Here is a 15522-nt window from a genome sequence, read left to right on the forward strand (position 1 = left end):
GGGTGGGTTTCTCGCCCCGTTCCAACCGGTTCGGTTGGAACGAGGCCGGCGGCATCCTCGCGCACGTGTGCGGCATGCGCGTGCATGTGCGTGGCGCACACATGCGTACTAGCGTCTGTGCGATGCTCCAGCTGCTCATGGAGGATCGCGCAGGCGCTGTATGCGTCCTGCGCATGCGTGGAAGCGCAGAATTCATGAAAACCGGGTAAGGAGCAGGCGCGGGCGCACGGGCGCGCGCGGGCACGGGGGGGCCTTCGCCGTTCCCGGAAGTTACTTACTTCCGGGTTCGGCGACCAACCGGTTCGCAGGGACCGCCGCGAACCGGTTGAAACCCACCCCTGGTCGCTACCTTAAACACTCAAAGAGCCACAAAGGTCATAACCAGAAGCCCCCGGTTCAATTCTGAAGCCAACCGGAAGTCCGGTTCCCTCACCATAGAGTCTCCTCCTAACACGGCATCCTTTTTCCTCTACTTGTCCTAACCAAAAGTCCTATCAATTGTGGAGCCGACCGGAGACAGGGAGCCACAGCAGAGGGATGAGAGAGCCGTAGGTTACTGACCCCTGATCCAACCAATCAATGTAGAAAATCAAAGCTAGAGATGAAGCTGTCCAGCTTTTCTTGAAATCCACAATAAAAACTTTTTGCCTTTAGCAAGTGGTTTTAATAGTTAATTCTTTTTATTGTCAAGAAATGTACTCCAATTACATTTATTTAAGTCCCTTAAATCTAGTCTTGAAAAAAACAAGTATTTGTTAGAACAGCCTTCAATTGCCCAAACCTTGATAACATTTGTCTTTACTTCCAGTTTTTTGAAACTTTAGCAGTAATAGTTGTTTATTATGCTGACCATTTCCCACTCCATTGTCAGAACTGCACAATGATTGTTTTATGTGACTAAACTAGAGTTGATGTATAAAGTGGAAATACAGTTAATATTTCTGGTGACTGAGACGCTACAGTTCCATTGAAGTAATAGCCCATGAAATGGAACTTATAGCTATGTATGCACGCACGCACGCATGCATGCATGCATGCATGCATGCATGCATGTATGTATGTATGTATGTATGTATGTATGTATTTATATTTGCAACTAGAATTACCTTGTTTTTGACATTATCTTCTAATCCACCCCAAGAATATTTATTATAGGAAATATTTTGGAGACTAATTAGAAGTTTTTATCAAGAACAAAGAAAAAATTAAAATACAATAAACAAATAAGCAGTTTAAGGAATGATTTCTTAAAAGGACAAATATGAACCAAATACCATCTTCCAAGATAAAAATTCACTATCCACATAATTTATTGTGTTTGGTAAGGGTAGAGATAATCTTTAAAGAGAAGAAGACTGTTCATTTAACTTAAAAACAACAAAAATCAGCACCTAAATGTAGCTCAAACAATGTCTGTCATCTTGATCTTAACCTAGACGAAAGATCAAACTCACTTCTCCATTGAACTGAATGACGTTTGTTTCTAAGTTTGCAATCAGATCTGTGTTTTTAACATGATCTGCTTTTAAACAAAATGAGGAAAAGTTAAGATCATTGGCAAGATCTTGCCCATTTTAACTTTGTGTACATTATCGCTGCATGTGTGTGAGAGCTTGTGATTGCTTATCCTATCTGAAATGGACCACAGCAAAGATTATCTTGGAGTTATATCGGAATCCTACCTTCTCATCGGTGCATCCCTTGTGACTCTGGTTATTGGAGACCCAGAGCTGGCGACTTGGTAATGAATATTTTGGCATGAGGGCATTTAGCTGTGTGGTCTAGTCAATGCGCAGACTTCTTGCTTTCATCTGTCTTTAGCCTTTCACTTGACTCTTGACCTTTATCTTGGCACTGTCCTATCATTTCCTTGATTTTGCAAATGTTAGTCTCTCACGTGACCTGTGAACTATAGCCTTTCACTTGGCCTTTGACCTCATAAATTCTGGAAGCTCATACACATAATCTCAGGACAAATAAGCAAAAGAAGTCAAAGAAAAAGCACTCCCAAATGACACCCCCAAGTGGAAAGCCAACAATGAAAGTGCCCCAGTGCTGGCAAAACAACTTAGCCTTGACAGGAATGTCCTTGTGCTCCCACCAAACCTGGGAAATAAACAGGAGGAAGTATTTATTCAGTAACCCCTGTATCTGTTAGTGCTCAAACTCCCTTCATGTGTAATAGCTTCATTGGCATGAATAAGTCAATCTCGGAATGCGTAATTTGAGAAACATACTTTATGAGCACCATTCACTATGAAAGTCTCCTGAGAAGTGTTGTTTAAATAAATGAACTCTAAGAAAGGTTTCAATGCAAATTGTGCCAAAAAGGTTCCTCATAGAAATCCTATCAGTCTGTGTGAATTTCATAATAGAAATAAACTATACTCATCGGTTATTATTTCAGTGATTTATTAAATACAATGTCTACAGTTTTATTACTACTTAGGGCTGTGCAAATCCTTCATATAAGGTTCTTCGCAACATGTGGGAGCAAGTATAGGCACATCAAGTTGTATCATTAAACTAACGCTTTAGTTAGCTTAGTTAGCCTCAGTGGCGCAGTGGTTAAAGTGCAGCACTGCAGGCTACTTCTGCTGACTACCGGCTGCCTGCAATTTGGCAGTTCAAATCCCACCAGGCTCAAGGTTGACTCAGCATTTCATCTTTCTGAGGTGGGTAAAATGGGGAATCTGATTGTTGGGGGCCAGTATGCTGACTCTATAAAACTGCTTAAATAGTGCTGTAAAACACTGTGAAGCGGTAAATAAGTCTAAGTGCTATTGCTATTTTCTAGGTTCTCACACCTGCCTAGAAACTGTCCTTATGAATATTTATCAGCAATGTGGCTGTGCACACAAACAAGTTAAGAAACACACATGAGTTGTTCCCCATTTCTAATTTCCTAAAGCAGATTCAACTAGAATTGATCTTGAGTCACAAACATAAGAAACACAGCTCAAGGTTTTTTTTTAAAGCAGGATTTCTCATATTTGCTCAAGCAAGTTTCTGTCATGTGAGGTGATAAGAAGTTTCAGAGTGTTACTGTGGTTTGTGACCGATTTCCACATATTACATCACAAAATTAAGGAAACAGAGAAATAAGTTTCTTACTTCAGACTTGTAGGTAACACTCAAGAGAAATTGTTTACATTTCTAACTGAAAATTAAATGAACTCCTTTAGTTAGCTATGCTGGGTGTTTAGTGGAATATCGTGTCAATTAACTCTACATATAATTGCAATATTTCCTCAGAAAATTCAAGCTTTCAGTGTCTGTCTTGTATAATAGCATGCTTAATGAAGAAGACATGGGTATGGATTTTGAGATTGTCAAAAGTTCAAGCACACCAGAACTGATTACGATACACTTTTGTAGAAGTGTAAACAAAATTGTGGAAATGAATATACAGAGTCTGAATAGAGATATGTAACACATTATGATTAATAGATAAAATAGGAGGCAGAATGTTGTTATGGATGCAAATTTTCCATTGTATCTGTAGGCAGCTGGAACTTGAATTTTGGATGCAGGTTTATGTTTGCCTAATAATCAGTCTACAAATAAATTTCCACAAAATTTATCTGTTGACACTCTATAAGTGCTTCTTGTCATAATAAAAATGACTTTGGAATTATTCAAAATTGTTCTTTTATTTTTAGGCACCAATGGGTAAGTTGTTTGTTCTTTCATTTCCCAAATATGGGCAAATTCAGAATCTTCTCTACTGGTAGTTGAAGATAAGGATCAATTTTGGAAGAGATATCTAACCTGTTTGTAACCTGTAAGGATATGGGAATACAGTTCAATGGGTGCAAGTGGAGAGACTTAAGAGCTCCAGGCTAAACAAGAAGGCTTAAGCAGCTGTCATTAATTTGCCCCAGCTTTTCGGCTAGGAAGTACTTGGCTACTGTTCCAAGACACTGAACTCTATTTCCTGCTTCTAACTGTATAGGAGCACTTTACTGATAATTTCCTGTCTGCATTTGATAAAGTTAGGAGCACGTCCAGTTTGTTTAAGTCCTTGTTTCATAGAACAAAGAACCATCTAAGCCATAACAGTATCTAATAGTAATTAGACAAATTTCAACAAAGCTAATGGAACATGACTAAGCCCTGAATGGAACATCCTTAGTGTTCCAGGATGTATCCCCCATGGCTTTTATGGTTGCCAAGTTGATCTAAGAAGACAGAAAAATTCTTTGACTCAGTCTCCCCACCGTACCCCAATTAAAATTATAGAGTTTTCATCATCATTGGTTTTTAATCTCTTTATTTGGTATCAATAATCCTTACCTTGATCATTTGTAACCAAAATCGACCACTTAAATTCTTCAAATGCCTGTTTTCCAATTCATTAAGATTTCAGAGATACATAAATATTTACCCCATCATAATTCTTCATTATAAAGAACAGAATTCATGAATATTCATAGGAAGGTGGAGCGAAGGAGGCAAGGAGAATTAGATAACAACATGTTTATTGTGTTACAAGGGGCAGAGTTTGTATCCCAATGTAAAATATGTCATTTTGACAAAATTTGGAGATTCAGCAACACCTGTGCCAGGGTTCCTCAAAGAACATGGAAGTATAATATGTGCCAATTCAGTTCTGCTGCCAAGCTACTCTTGGTCAACCTCTGAACCTCCATCACTCAGAATCATTAAAAAGACAGGTGTGCCTGCCCTTACTGCAGGGTTTACGCATTATTCTAGATCGGCCATTAGAAGAGCTGAGTCCATATATCCAGTCATAATGGATTTATCTGTAAAGGAATGTGGATGTAACTTTGGTGGAAGAATGGATAAACCATTAAAGGAGCAAAAACAACAACGGTGTTTGGATAAAGTGGAAAGCATGAGAAATAAACTCAAAATAAACTCTCCTTGACTCTACTTGATATAAGAGGAGACAGAGAGAAACTTGGACAGGCTTTCAAGATTCTGTTATTATACCCTTCAGCAGTAACGCAACGTTCTTGGAACCATTGCAGTGTCTATCTCAAAGTATCAATGTGAGGGAAAAGTCAGACTATATGTGACATGTGTTTTCTTCCAACGTTATTTTTGTCTTTTCCCTTTTTAAAATGCTTCTCATTAAAACAAATGCTTTCTATAGTGTTGAACTAAATCATATGTTTGAATATACTCAGTACTGATGTATAATCAAAACAGCACTATCCACTCATGAAAGAGTGCAACACAGCCCTCTGGACACACAGAAGAGGATTGGGAGGAAATAAAACATCCTAAAAGAAGAAACCCAAAAAGTATCTCTTGTTCAAACATACTCAGTGTTAAAGTTAGGGAAACGAAACAGAAAACAGGAGTGAAGGGAATAGAATGAAGTATCTCCAAAAGAAGCATGGCTGAATAGTTGGCTGTATGGATATATTCTGAACAAGAATCAACTTCCTCAAACATAAGTCCCTTCTTACTGATCTTAGAAAATGCAAACAAATATCTGGGTAGGATTATTTAATCCTACTCAAATATTTGTTAGAGTAGAAGTAGGAAAAGTAGAGTAGGAAGTGTCAACCCAGAGTTTCAAAAGTAATCTCAGTATGTTCCATGGTGCAGAAAGCTTGGAGGTATACTTCAATAACTTCAAAAAAAGCATAGATTCCTCACTACCATTATTGGGTATGTAATGCTTGGGGACAGCTACTATGGAACTATTTAATTCTTAATGATTCAGGGTTATATCACCATTTTATACATACTTATACAATAGCAGAGTTGGAAGGGACCTTGGAGATCTTCTAGTCCAACCCCCTGCCTAGGCAGGAAACCCTATACTATTTCAGACAAATTGCTATCCAACATCTTCTTAAAGACTTCCAGTGTTGGGGCATTCACAACTTCTGGAGACAATCTGTTCCACTGATTAATTGTTCTAACTGTCAGGAAATTTCTCCTCAGTTCTAAGTTGTTTCTCTCCTTGATTAGTTTCCACCCATTGCTTCTTGTTCTACCCTCAGGTGCCTTGGAAAATAGTTTGACTCCCTCTTCTTTGTGGCAATCCCTGAAATATTGGAACACTGCTATTATGTCACCCCTAGTCCTTCTTTCTATTAAACTAGACAGACCCAGTTCCTGCAAGCGTTCTTCATATGTTTTAGTCTCCAGTCCCCTAATCATCTTTGTTGCTCTTCTCTGCACTCTTTCTAGAGTCTCCACATCTTTTCTACATCATGGTGACCAAAACTGAATGCAGTATTCCAAGTGTGGCCTTACCAAGGCATTATAAAGTGGTATTAACACGTCACGTGATCTTGATTCTATCCCTCTGTTTATGTAGCCTAGAACTGTGCTGGGTTTTTTGGCAGCTGCTGCACACTGGCTCATATTTAAAAGGACTCCAAGATCCCTTTCACAGTTACTACTGTTTAGCAAGGTACCACCTATACTGTACCTGTGCATTTCATTTTTCTTGCCTAAATGTAGAACCTTACTCTTTTCACCATTGAATTTCATTTTGTTAGATAGTGCCCAATGTTCAAGTTTGTCAAGATCCTTCTGTACCTTAAGCCTATCTTCTGGGGTGTTGGCTATTCCTCCCAGCTTGGTGTCATCTGCATTTTAATATAATGTATAATATAATATAATTTTAATATAAAGAAATATAAAACAAACCAATAATAACATATTTCTGCTTTTCCGCTGCTGCTTTATGATCTCCTCTGTACTTAAGTCATACTCTGCCTTATAGTGAAGTTTAAATTGTAATCACAAGTAATTTAATGGAATTAGATGTAGGTTTTTTCCTCTGCAGGGACTTGGATTACTTCACCCACGAACCCAGAGAGCAGCTGTAGGTGCACTAAATAAATAATAGAAAATGCCTAACTAGTAATAGTGGAAGCACTGTTTTGAGCTTCTGGTCTGTTTCTTTCAGCAGTCACAACAGCCTTTGCCTTATTTTTTTTTCCAGGAAGACTATTTGGACAGGGAAAAGATCTACTTTGAAATGACTAGCAATGATTTGGTGTCTGCATCCAGTCTGCAGCTGAATAGGCTTTCAATCTTCATGCAGAAGGGGAGAAGGTATGATTTGGAAAAGAGAGGAAACTAAAGGTTACAGAGGTTGGGAGGCCAAGTACTGTGAAACTGCCCCCCCTCCATCAAGTCAAGAAATGTTGGCAGGATAACTAGAAACAGACTAACGCTTAAACCCTCCAATTCATGAGCTAGCAGTGAGATAATTAGCTTGAATAAACCTAATATTTCAGTGTTCAGTTTCACTATGATAAAGAAGAAGTTTTTTTTTTTTTACTGCAACCATTGGGTGAGAACATGGAGAAATCCCATTTCACTTCTTTGGTTCATTGACAAGTATATTCACAAACTGATAAGAGGAGATAAGCATTGCAAGATGACATCTCTTCTACTTGTTGGTCCAAACAAAGAGCAGAAAACTAAAACATTTATTCTTGGGATGGAAAGTCACAATTTAATTCTGATGAGGGAATGGGCAAGAAAATAAATAATCCAAATCGCATCACACATGGTCAGAATTATTTCCCATCAGCTATTTTTTTCACTTGGAAAAAGAATAGGTATCCTGGCTAAGAATCTTCATTCTCACTTACTAAATTTTCCCAAGGCTACTGATAAACAGGGAAGAAGGGTGTCTGTCCCCTCAAACCTTCTAAATTTTCATAAGTTTCTTAACTGAGATGACTGCTTTTAAAAATTGTTCTGAAATTTGTAGCTAAGCTATGAAGAAACAGAAAACAAGCAAAATAGGAATATGATGCACCTCCATTAAATAATGAAATTGTTCTTTCTGAACATTAGAAAATGTTCAAAGATTCAGTGACCAATAGCTCAGTGATATTATTTTATGGCTTGGAAATTTAGGGATTGAAATCCATAGATCTAGCATGTGCTACAGCTGGAGAAAACTGAGCTGTAATAAAGGTTTCTTTAGCTGGATGGCACTCCAAATCTCATTTCTTTCTCTAACTAGTGAAGGAGGATAATATTTTTAAAGAGGAAAATACATGGGGATTTATCATACAAACTCACTCAGATAAGCAACATTAGTTACTCTACAATTGCTCTTCAGGAAATTCCATCCACTTGATGAGCTGTTGTCTTGCTGGAGAGCATTTCACATGTCATCGGCTAACTCAACCGCTCTATTGTGTTGTTTTTACTAAATCCCTTTAAGAAAGCTTTCCTCTTTCAAAAATAAACTGAATATAGTTTCAGCTTTGAAAGTCTCTAGAAGATGGTGAAAATATCCTGCAGCTAGTTTGTGAGAATGCTTATACATGCGTGGATTCGAGGAGGTTAAAAAAGACGCACACTGGGCTTCTTGGAGTGCAGTTGCCCTTGGCAATAAGCATAAAGGACAGGAAGGGGGAGGAGGAACAAGCTGTCTTTTAACACTTGAGACGAGGATGATTTAACAGAGAGTGTCTCAATTTTGTGAGTCTTCCTTCCCAGACTCTACCCAAACAAAGCTACTAATGTGTGGTCATTTTCTTGGCAACCCCACTTGGTGCTGATAACACCAACTGCCTGGTATTCTCCAAGGATCGGCTTGCTGGAAGACTGCTCCGTACCTCATCCCCTCGATGCTTCTGATGCGGGTGATCGTCCGACTGCACGGCGCCAACCACAACATGCTACCCACCGTGAGAGAGCAGGACGCAGGCTGCTCTAGTCAGGAGTTATCGTCTATCATACTGATTGACGAAACCAAGAGTGAGCAGAAAAAATAAACACGAACAGAGGCTGCAGTGTATGGGGCAGTCAGCTGGGAGTTTTAGCATTTGGCCTCAGTGATCCTACTCTCATGGTAGGTTATCTTTTCCTCATGCTATCATTTATCATAACTTTGAGGGGCAGCGAAAAGAAGCCAACCCTATGATTTTCCTATTGGGGATATTCATTAAGCACTTCTTCTTTTTTTTTTAGAAGCACTTCCTTTCTCTCCCCCCCCCCCACATCCCCATTCCACCACCTCAGTCCCAATTCCCCAAAGAACCGTGAAACCCAATCTAACTCAGCCCGCTTCTTTTTCTAAAAGACTTTAATTACAGCGAGCGACCATTTTGAGCAATTAAGCGCTCCTAACCAGATCCAGAAATTCACAGGCAGCCCCCGTCCCATCGCAAACTTTCCCATGGCATCCGAGCAAATAAGCTTAAAGAGCACAGCGAGGCCCATCAAATGATCCAGCCCTTGGATGTTGCTTTTATCATTAACGGCTCCTCTTGAAATAATGGTGGTTGACTTTTGCAGGCGCACAGACCAAGGCCTGGATTGATCTTGACAGCCACCATAAAGCACTCCCCGAAGTGTCAGAAACAAAGATGATTTGTACATGGCTTGCAGTCTTCCAGTGTCCTAATAGCTTTCTCATTCCAACACAGAAAACGCCAAGCATAAACCAGCTGGCTAAAGCTGATACAAGCATTTCTTCTCTCAGCAGGCCATTCTTGCATAACCATTTATTCTGCCGGGTTTTAAAGTGCCTGAAGGATTTAATTATGTACATAGACAACCGCTATAAACTCTATTCTAGGTTTTTTTTTATTGACTTTTGCGCTGGGTAGCTCATAGGCATTTCAATTAAGTGTTTTTATAAGAAAAGTTACACTATTGTAAATTCGTGTGTGTGTGAGAGTGAGTGCGCGTGTGTGTGCGTGTGTTTGTAAAATTTTTGAGGATAGTTCCAAATACTTCTTTATGATTGAATAAACTTTATTTAATTGACAAGGAGTTTTAGGGTTAGGATGTACATTCAAAAGATACTATATATTTCAACAGGGTCAAGAGCAAACAAGTCTGCTTCTTATAACTGACTTGTAATTCTTACAAAATTTTAGGCCAACATTGATCGGTTTCGTCAAATCTAATAGCCAAATATTTGGCAATAAAAGCAAGTCAGACGTCTCCACACCTTAATTTCCTTAATTTCTTTGGCGTTTTCTGCTTAGTTTTTGTGCACAATATTTTGTATTGTAACTCCTAAGTAAAATGATCAGTAGAAAAACATGGCACAGCTTTTGCATAAAGAAACCACTTCAAACTGTTAGTAAGGAATCACAAGTATGAATTTTCCCAGATATGAAGTTTTCCTGCAATCACAACTCTTATCATTCATATAGAAGGTTACATTGTCTGTATAGTTTTTTTAAAATATATAAAAATATGCTTTTGCTTTTAATAATGGAGAATGTTTAACCATTTCATTTCATTCCTGCCATAAAAAGAGGGCAAAATATGCTGCCAAAAAAGAAAAACCCACACATTTCCCTGTTCTCCAGTTCAGAAATTGGTTTTTCAGCTTTCATGGTAGGACATGCTTTATACAGAACAGGTATAAATGCATTGATATTGTGACTGTATTAAATATGCCGGAATATTTTAGAATCAAACTTCCAGGCTTATTTTTTTTTAAGCTTCCACTTACGATTTTTTTTAATGGCTGACCAATTTACTATCAAAACCAAAATATTATATAGAAGAACTCAGTGGCAGGGATGCATCAAGTATATAGTGAAAATCCCACATTTCCAGAGTTGTCTATGAAACAGTCATATTTATGAAAATAATTTTAATGAATAAAAAGTTCTTGAAATGTTTTGCAGACTTTATTCAAGCCTCGTCAGCCTCCTTAATAACACTAAAAAATATCACCAATGCATTTAGAATCAATCCTGTCTGATTGATAAAACTAAACACTCAAATTCTTAAGGACAAAAGCAACTATTTTCCTCAACATCTTTCCAAAGTATATATAAGAGTTTTTTACAAAGTTTTATCATGAAGTATTTAAGTCCTAGCTGGTGGTCACGGTAGACCTGGTCACAAAAGGGGGGGGGAGTATTGCCTCACCCATGGCTTCACCTAGAAATATGTGCCTTCTCCGTGTGCTTCTTAACCATTCTCATTTCCCCTCTCCTCTTAATCTGCTCTGTGAGCCATGAGCATGCATTCAAATCCACTTTAAACATTTCACCCACAGGCAATGTAATTCCGAAACAAGCAAGCAGCATTTTCACAGCTCAGGAGTAATAGATTAATTTGAACCTAATGTTGCAGTAGTTTACTGCTCCAAATGTTCTGGCCTAGACATAGCCTGAAGGCATCAGGTTGTGGCACGCACACCCTCTGGAACCATGGCTCCCGTTGGCTTCACATCTGTGCATCACATTGGCCAAATGCCTCATTATTGAACTCCCCACTGTGCCTACCTGTCCCAATCAGCCTTCTAAGCCACAGACAAACTTATTTTCTCCTTCCTGACTAAGAATCTTTTTTCTCAGTAACTAAATCTTTGAAAGCCTACTGACAAACAGGGAAGAAGGGCTCTGTCCCTTCAAACCTTTCATACGTTTTCATAAGTTTCTTAACTGAGAGGACAGGGGTGTCTGTGTGAAGAGAGAGGAATTATATTAACTTCCACATATATCATAGGATAAATAGTGCTATTTGCAATATTTCTATAAGTGAGACTAGAATTGATGTTTACCTTCCCCAGCATGTCAATATCTGTAAGATTAATTGTTCCAAGGAATACATTGATTAATTGTGAACCACACAAGACAGGAGAAGTCTATTGTACATGTTTCCTAAAAATATCAAACCATTTGCAGACACCTGTCACTCCAGCAGTCTTCATGCTGGACACAATTTTATTTTATTTCTGTTTAGATTATATTAATTAAAAATAAATAAATGGGAAACTAAAAAGCAAAATTCCAGCTAGCAGCTGGAACAATTGATGCTGGGTTATTATATTGTGCAATTCCTATACCTAATGTTTTATTTATTTTTAACCCATCTTTATTTTTTTTATAAGCAATTCAAGATGGCAAACATACCTGATACTCCTTTCTCTTTCTATTTACACCACAACAACAGCCTTGTGAGGTGAATTGGGCTGAAAGAAAGTGAATGGCCCAAGGTCACATAAGGCTTAAGGTGGGACTAGAAAAATATCAATTATGAGCTTATGAAGCTTCCTATATAATTTGGACTATTCCTACTATATCCCTCACAAGTCCTTTGGGAACTGTGAAAGTAGCATTGTGACACATCCTCAATATTGTAACTAGGATCTTTATCTCAAATTCAAGCTGTGGATTTAGTTTGTAGTTGTTAACTATGCAGGTGATATGTCTTAGTATGCCTTCAATACTATGAATGCAATATTTTATTATCCTTGATATAATCCTTAGCATCAATGTTATGCCATATGGATGCCAAAAGCTGCAGAGATCATTTTGCTAGGGCAGTGATGGCTAACCTTTTCTGGACCGAGTGCCCAAATTGCACACACACACACACACGAACCCCCCCCCCCAAAATGCAATGCATATGTGGCCCCTGTGCATGCACCCTGTACCCCGCATGCATACCCCCATGCGTCCCTGCACATGCATGTGACCCCATATGTGTCCCACCTCCTGCGCATGCACAGCCGAGACCTGGAAATCAGCTGGCCATTGGGAGGCACATGCGCAAAGAGCTGAACTGAAGCAACGGCTCGCGTGCCCACAGAGAGGGCACTGCATGCCACCTCTGGCACCCATGCCATAGGTTCATCATCACGGAGCTAGGGTGTAGAGCTGAACCTTGAAATAAGACTGACACTAGTTTTTAATCCATTTTAGTAGAAATTTAAGCATTTTAAAGAGCCGAGGTGGCGCAGTGGTTAAATGCAGCACTGCAGGCTACTGCTAGATCAGCAGTTCAGCGGTTCAAATCCCACCGGCTCAGGGTTGACTCAGCCTTCCATCCTTCCGAGGTGGGTAAAATGAGGACCCAGATTGTTGGGGGCAATATGCTGACTCTCTGTAAACCGCTTAGAGAGGGCTGAAAGCCCTATGAAGCGGTATATAAGTCTACTGCTATATACTCCTTAATGGAAGTTACAAGTGCCCTGCCCAGTTTTCAAAATAATCCCTTTATATATTAAGCAACTCTACTTTTTTTTTCACACCAATGTCATCCCCCTCCTCCACTTCTTTTCTTAGGATACTATCTATTATCTAGAAATAGAAAATACAGACAAACAACTGAAGAAAAGATAAAATGCTTCGGCAAGACAATGAAAGCAATCCTTCCTGGCTAAAATCTTGCTGTCTATCAAACACTACTGAAAGGCTGACCTGGAAATATTGAGAACTCGCTCAGAGTTATATTGGATCACCGTGGAAGCCCAACAAAATATGCTAATAGAATCTGGACAATTTACCCTTAAAAGTATTGGTGCATGGATCAACAGTTTTACCTGTTTTAGTATTATCCAGTCCAGATGAGGGAGATAGTACTAAATCCATCTGCATTTGGTATATATAATATAGAATCTTTTTAATATAATATTAAAATATTCCTAATGCATTGCTCATTAATTTCAATAACAATAATACAAATTATGAAAATTAATAAACATGGGTTTAAAGCATCTATTTTTCATAATACAATTAAACAACTGTGCCCAACGGGCTCAGAGACAACTATGTCTACTTGATGTACAATTTCCAGGCACTTTATTTCTCTTCTCAGTGTTTCCTTTTATTTCTGTTGTGCTTTGCACTAAATTGTCTTGTTATACGAGAGACATTATGTCACTTTTCTGTTTATTAGTGGTGTTGGCTCTAGGCCCTAACATTAATACTGGGCCACAATAGCCATTTCTGGCAAACAGCCCAGTGATTAAAATGATTGTACTGAACTGAAAAACTAAAGGGGGAATTTAATCAACCCATCTAAACATTACATTTATTAAGGAGCTGGGTAATTTGATACAATGATGCAGCCGGGTTCCCATTTTATCTTTCAGAGTTTTGCCTCAGGATTATTGCACTTATTCTGCTCTAAAGTTATGGAAATTATCAGGGAACCTCTGAGTGTACTGGAAAATATCAAATGGCTGCACTGGCTATGGAAAAATTCAAAACCAAGGATATTTCTATCTCTTCATTTTTCAGTAACGACTGGAAAAAAGTAATTTAGCGACTATAAATGGTTGATTGTTTTTAGAAAAAAAGGTTCCTCTGCTTTCAATTCTAGCAGTTCTGATTTCCAAAAAAAAGAGAAAGATGAAATCAGGTGGCTAAACGAATAAGGATATATTTAAAATGTCCTGGAAATATTTTGTGCATGGTCAGTAGATCATCACATCAAAAAATGAATTATATTGTGTGTGTTATATCTGAGAGTTGGAAATATGTTGCAAAACAAAGGGACCAAGTTGTACTAAAGGCCTCATATCCTCAAAACCTATATGCATATAGAAGGCAAACCTGTCAGTTTCACATTGTCTACCCACTGTATTGTTACTGAGGGATTTTAATCAGTTTAACATTGTCTGGGGTTGTGTTAATGCCTCTGCAAATCCTTTTGTTGAGATGTCACTATATCATTGCATTGGTTAAACTGCCACTTTGAAAATCCCATTGGGTAGATAAATGCTTTTAATGGATAAAAATAATAATGTTCTCTTATAATCACAAACAGATTTCAAGTATTAGACTAGCAGTCGCATTCATAGTTACTAAGCCATTTAGGTTTCTGTTGCTGTTGAAGCCAATATTTTACCAACAGCTTTTTGATTCTATACATTCTAATTCCATTTCGTCCATAAAATCATAGATTGAGAATCCCAAAGTTGCTTTTTTCAAGGGGCAACTGGACTTTCTGGTTTTTCTTTGAAGAACTTTTGCTTCTCATCCAAGAAGCTTCTTCAGCTGAAGTGAAATGTTTTCAAAGAAAAACCAGAAACTACAGTTGCCTCTTGAAAAAAAAGCAACGTTGGGACAACCATGACCTGGATGACTGAGAATCTCCATAAACATATAGATTGGGAATGATTGGTCTATGCCTACATATTCAATAAATATGGATATCTAAATACTATACGCAAATGGGTAGGCATTTTATAATGAAACATTTTAATTTTAACCATTTAATAATTTTGAAAGAAATTATGAATGTATAATACATTTATTTCATACGTGTCTGATATAGTCTGATACAGTTATAAATTGCACAACTGGTATCATTCTCTTATGCTGTACACATTGCAGGAACATAATATACAAGTCCAGATATGTCTTACAACTACGTTTGATTTGGAAGTTCTCTTTTAGCCATTGTTGCGATGGCTTATATATGTATTTTACTTATGAAAACACTTCTTACTTGCCCCATGTACCACTCAGACTTACTTTCAGTTTACTTGTTTATGTTTTACCCACATCCTACAGTTCAGTAGAGAGTTTCACTTTTGGTACCTTAGTCCAAGTCCTGATGAAAATTATGATGAATATCATCCAACAAAGAACTATTCTACTATTTTTTTAGAAAGTAGATAATAGGAAAAGTGTCCTTTAAGAAGATGTCTATAAATATCTAGATCAAGTGTACATTCTAATTTAGAGACCCAACTTGGTGTCATAGTTACGGCATGAGGCTAGAAGCCGGAAATCATCGGCTCTAGTCCTGCCTGTGGCACAAAACCAGATGGATGACTTTGGACTTGTTCTTTTCTCTCTA

Source organism: Thamnophis elegans, chromosome 10 (assembly GCF_009769535.1).
Source record: "Thamnophis elegans isolate rThaEle1 chromosome 10, rThaEle1.pri, whole genome shotgun sequence".
Lineage (NCBI taxonomy): Eukaryota > Metazoa > Chordata > Lepidosauria > Squamata > Colubridae > Thamnophis > Thamnophis elegans.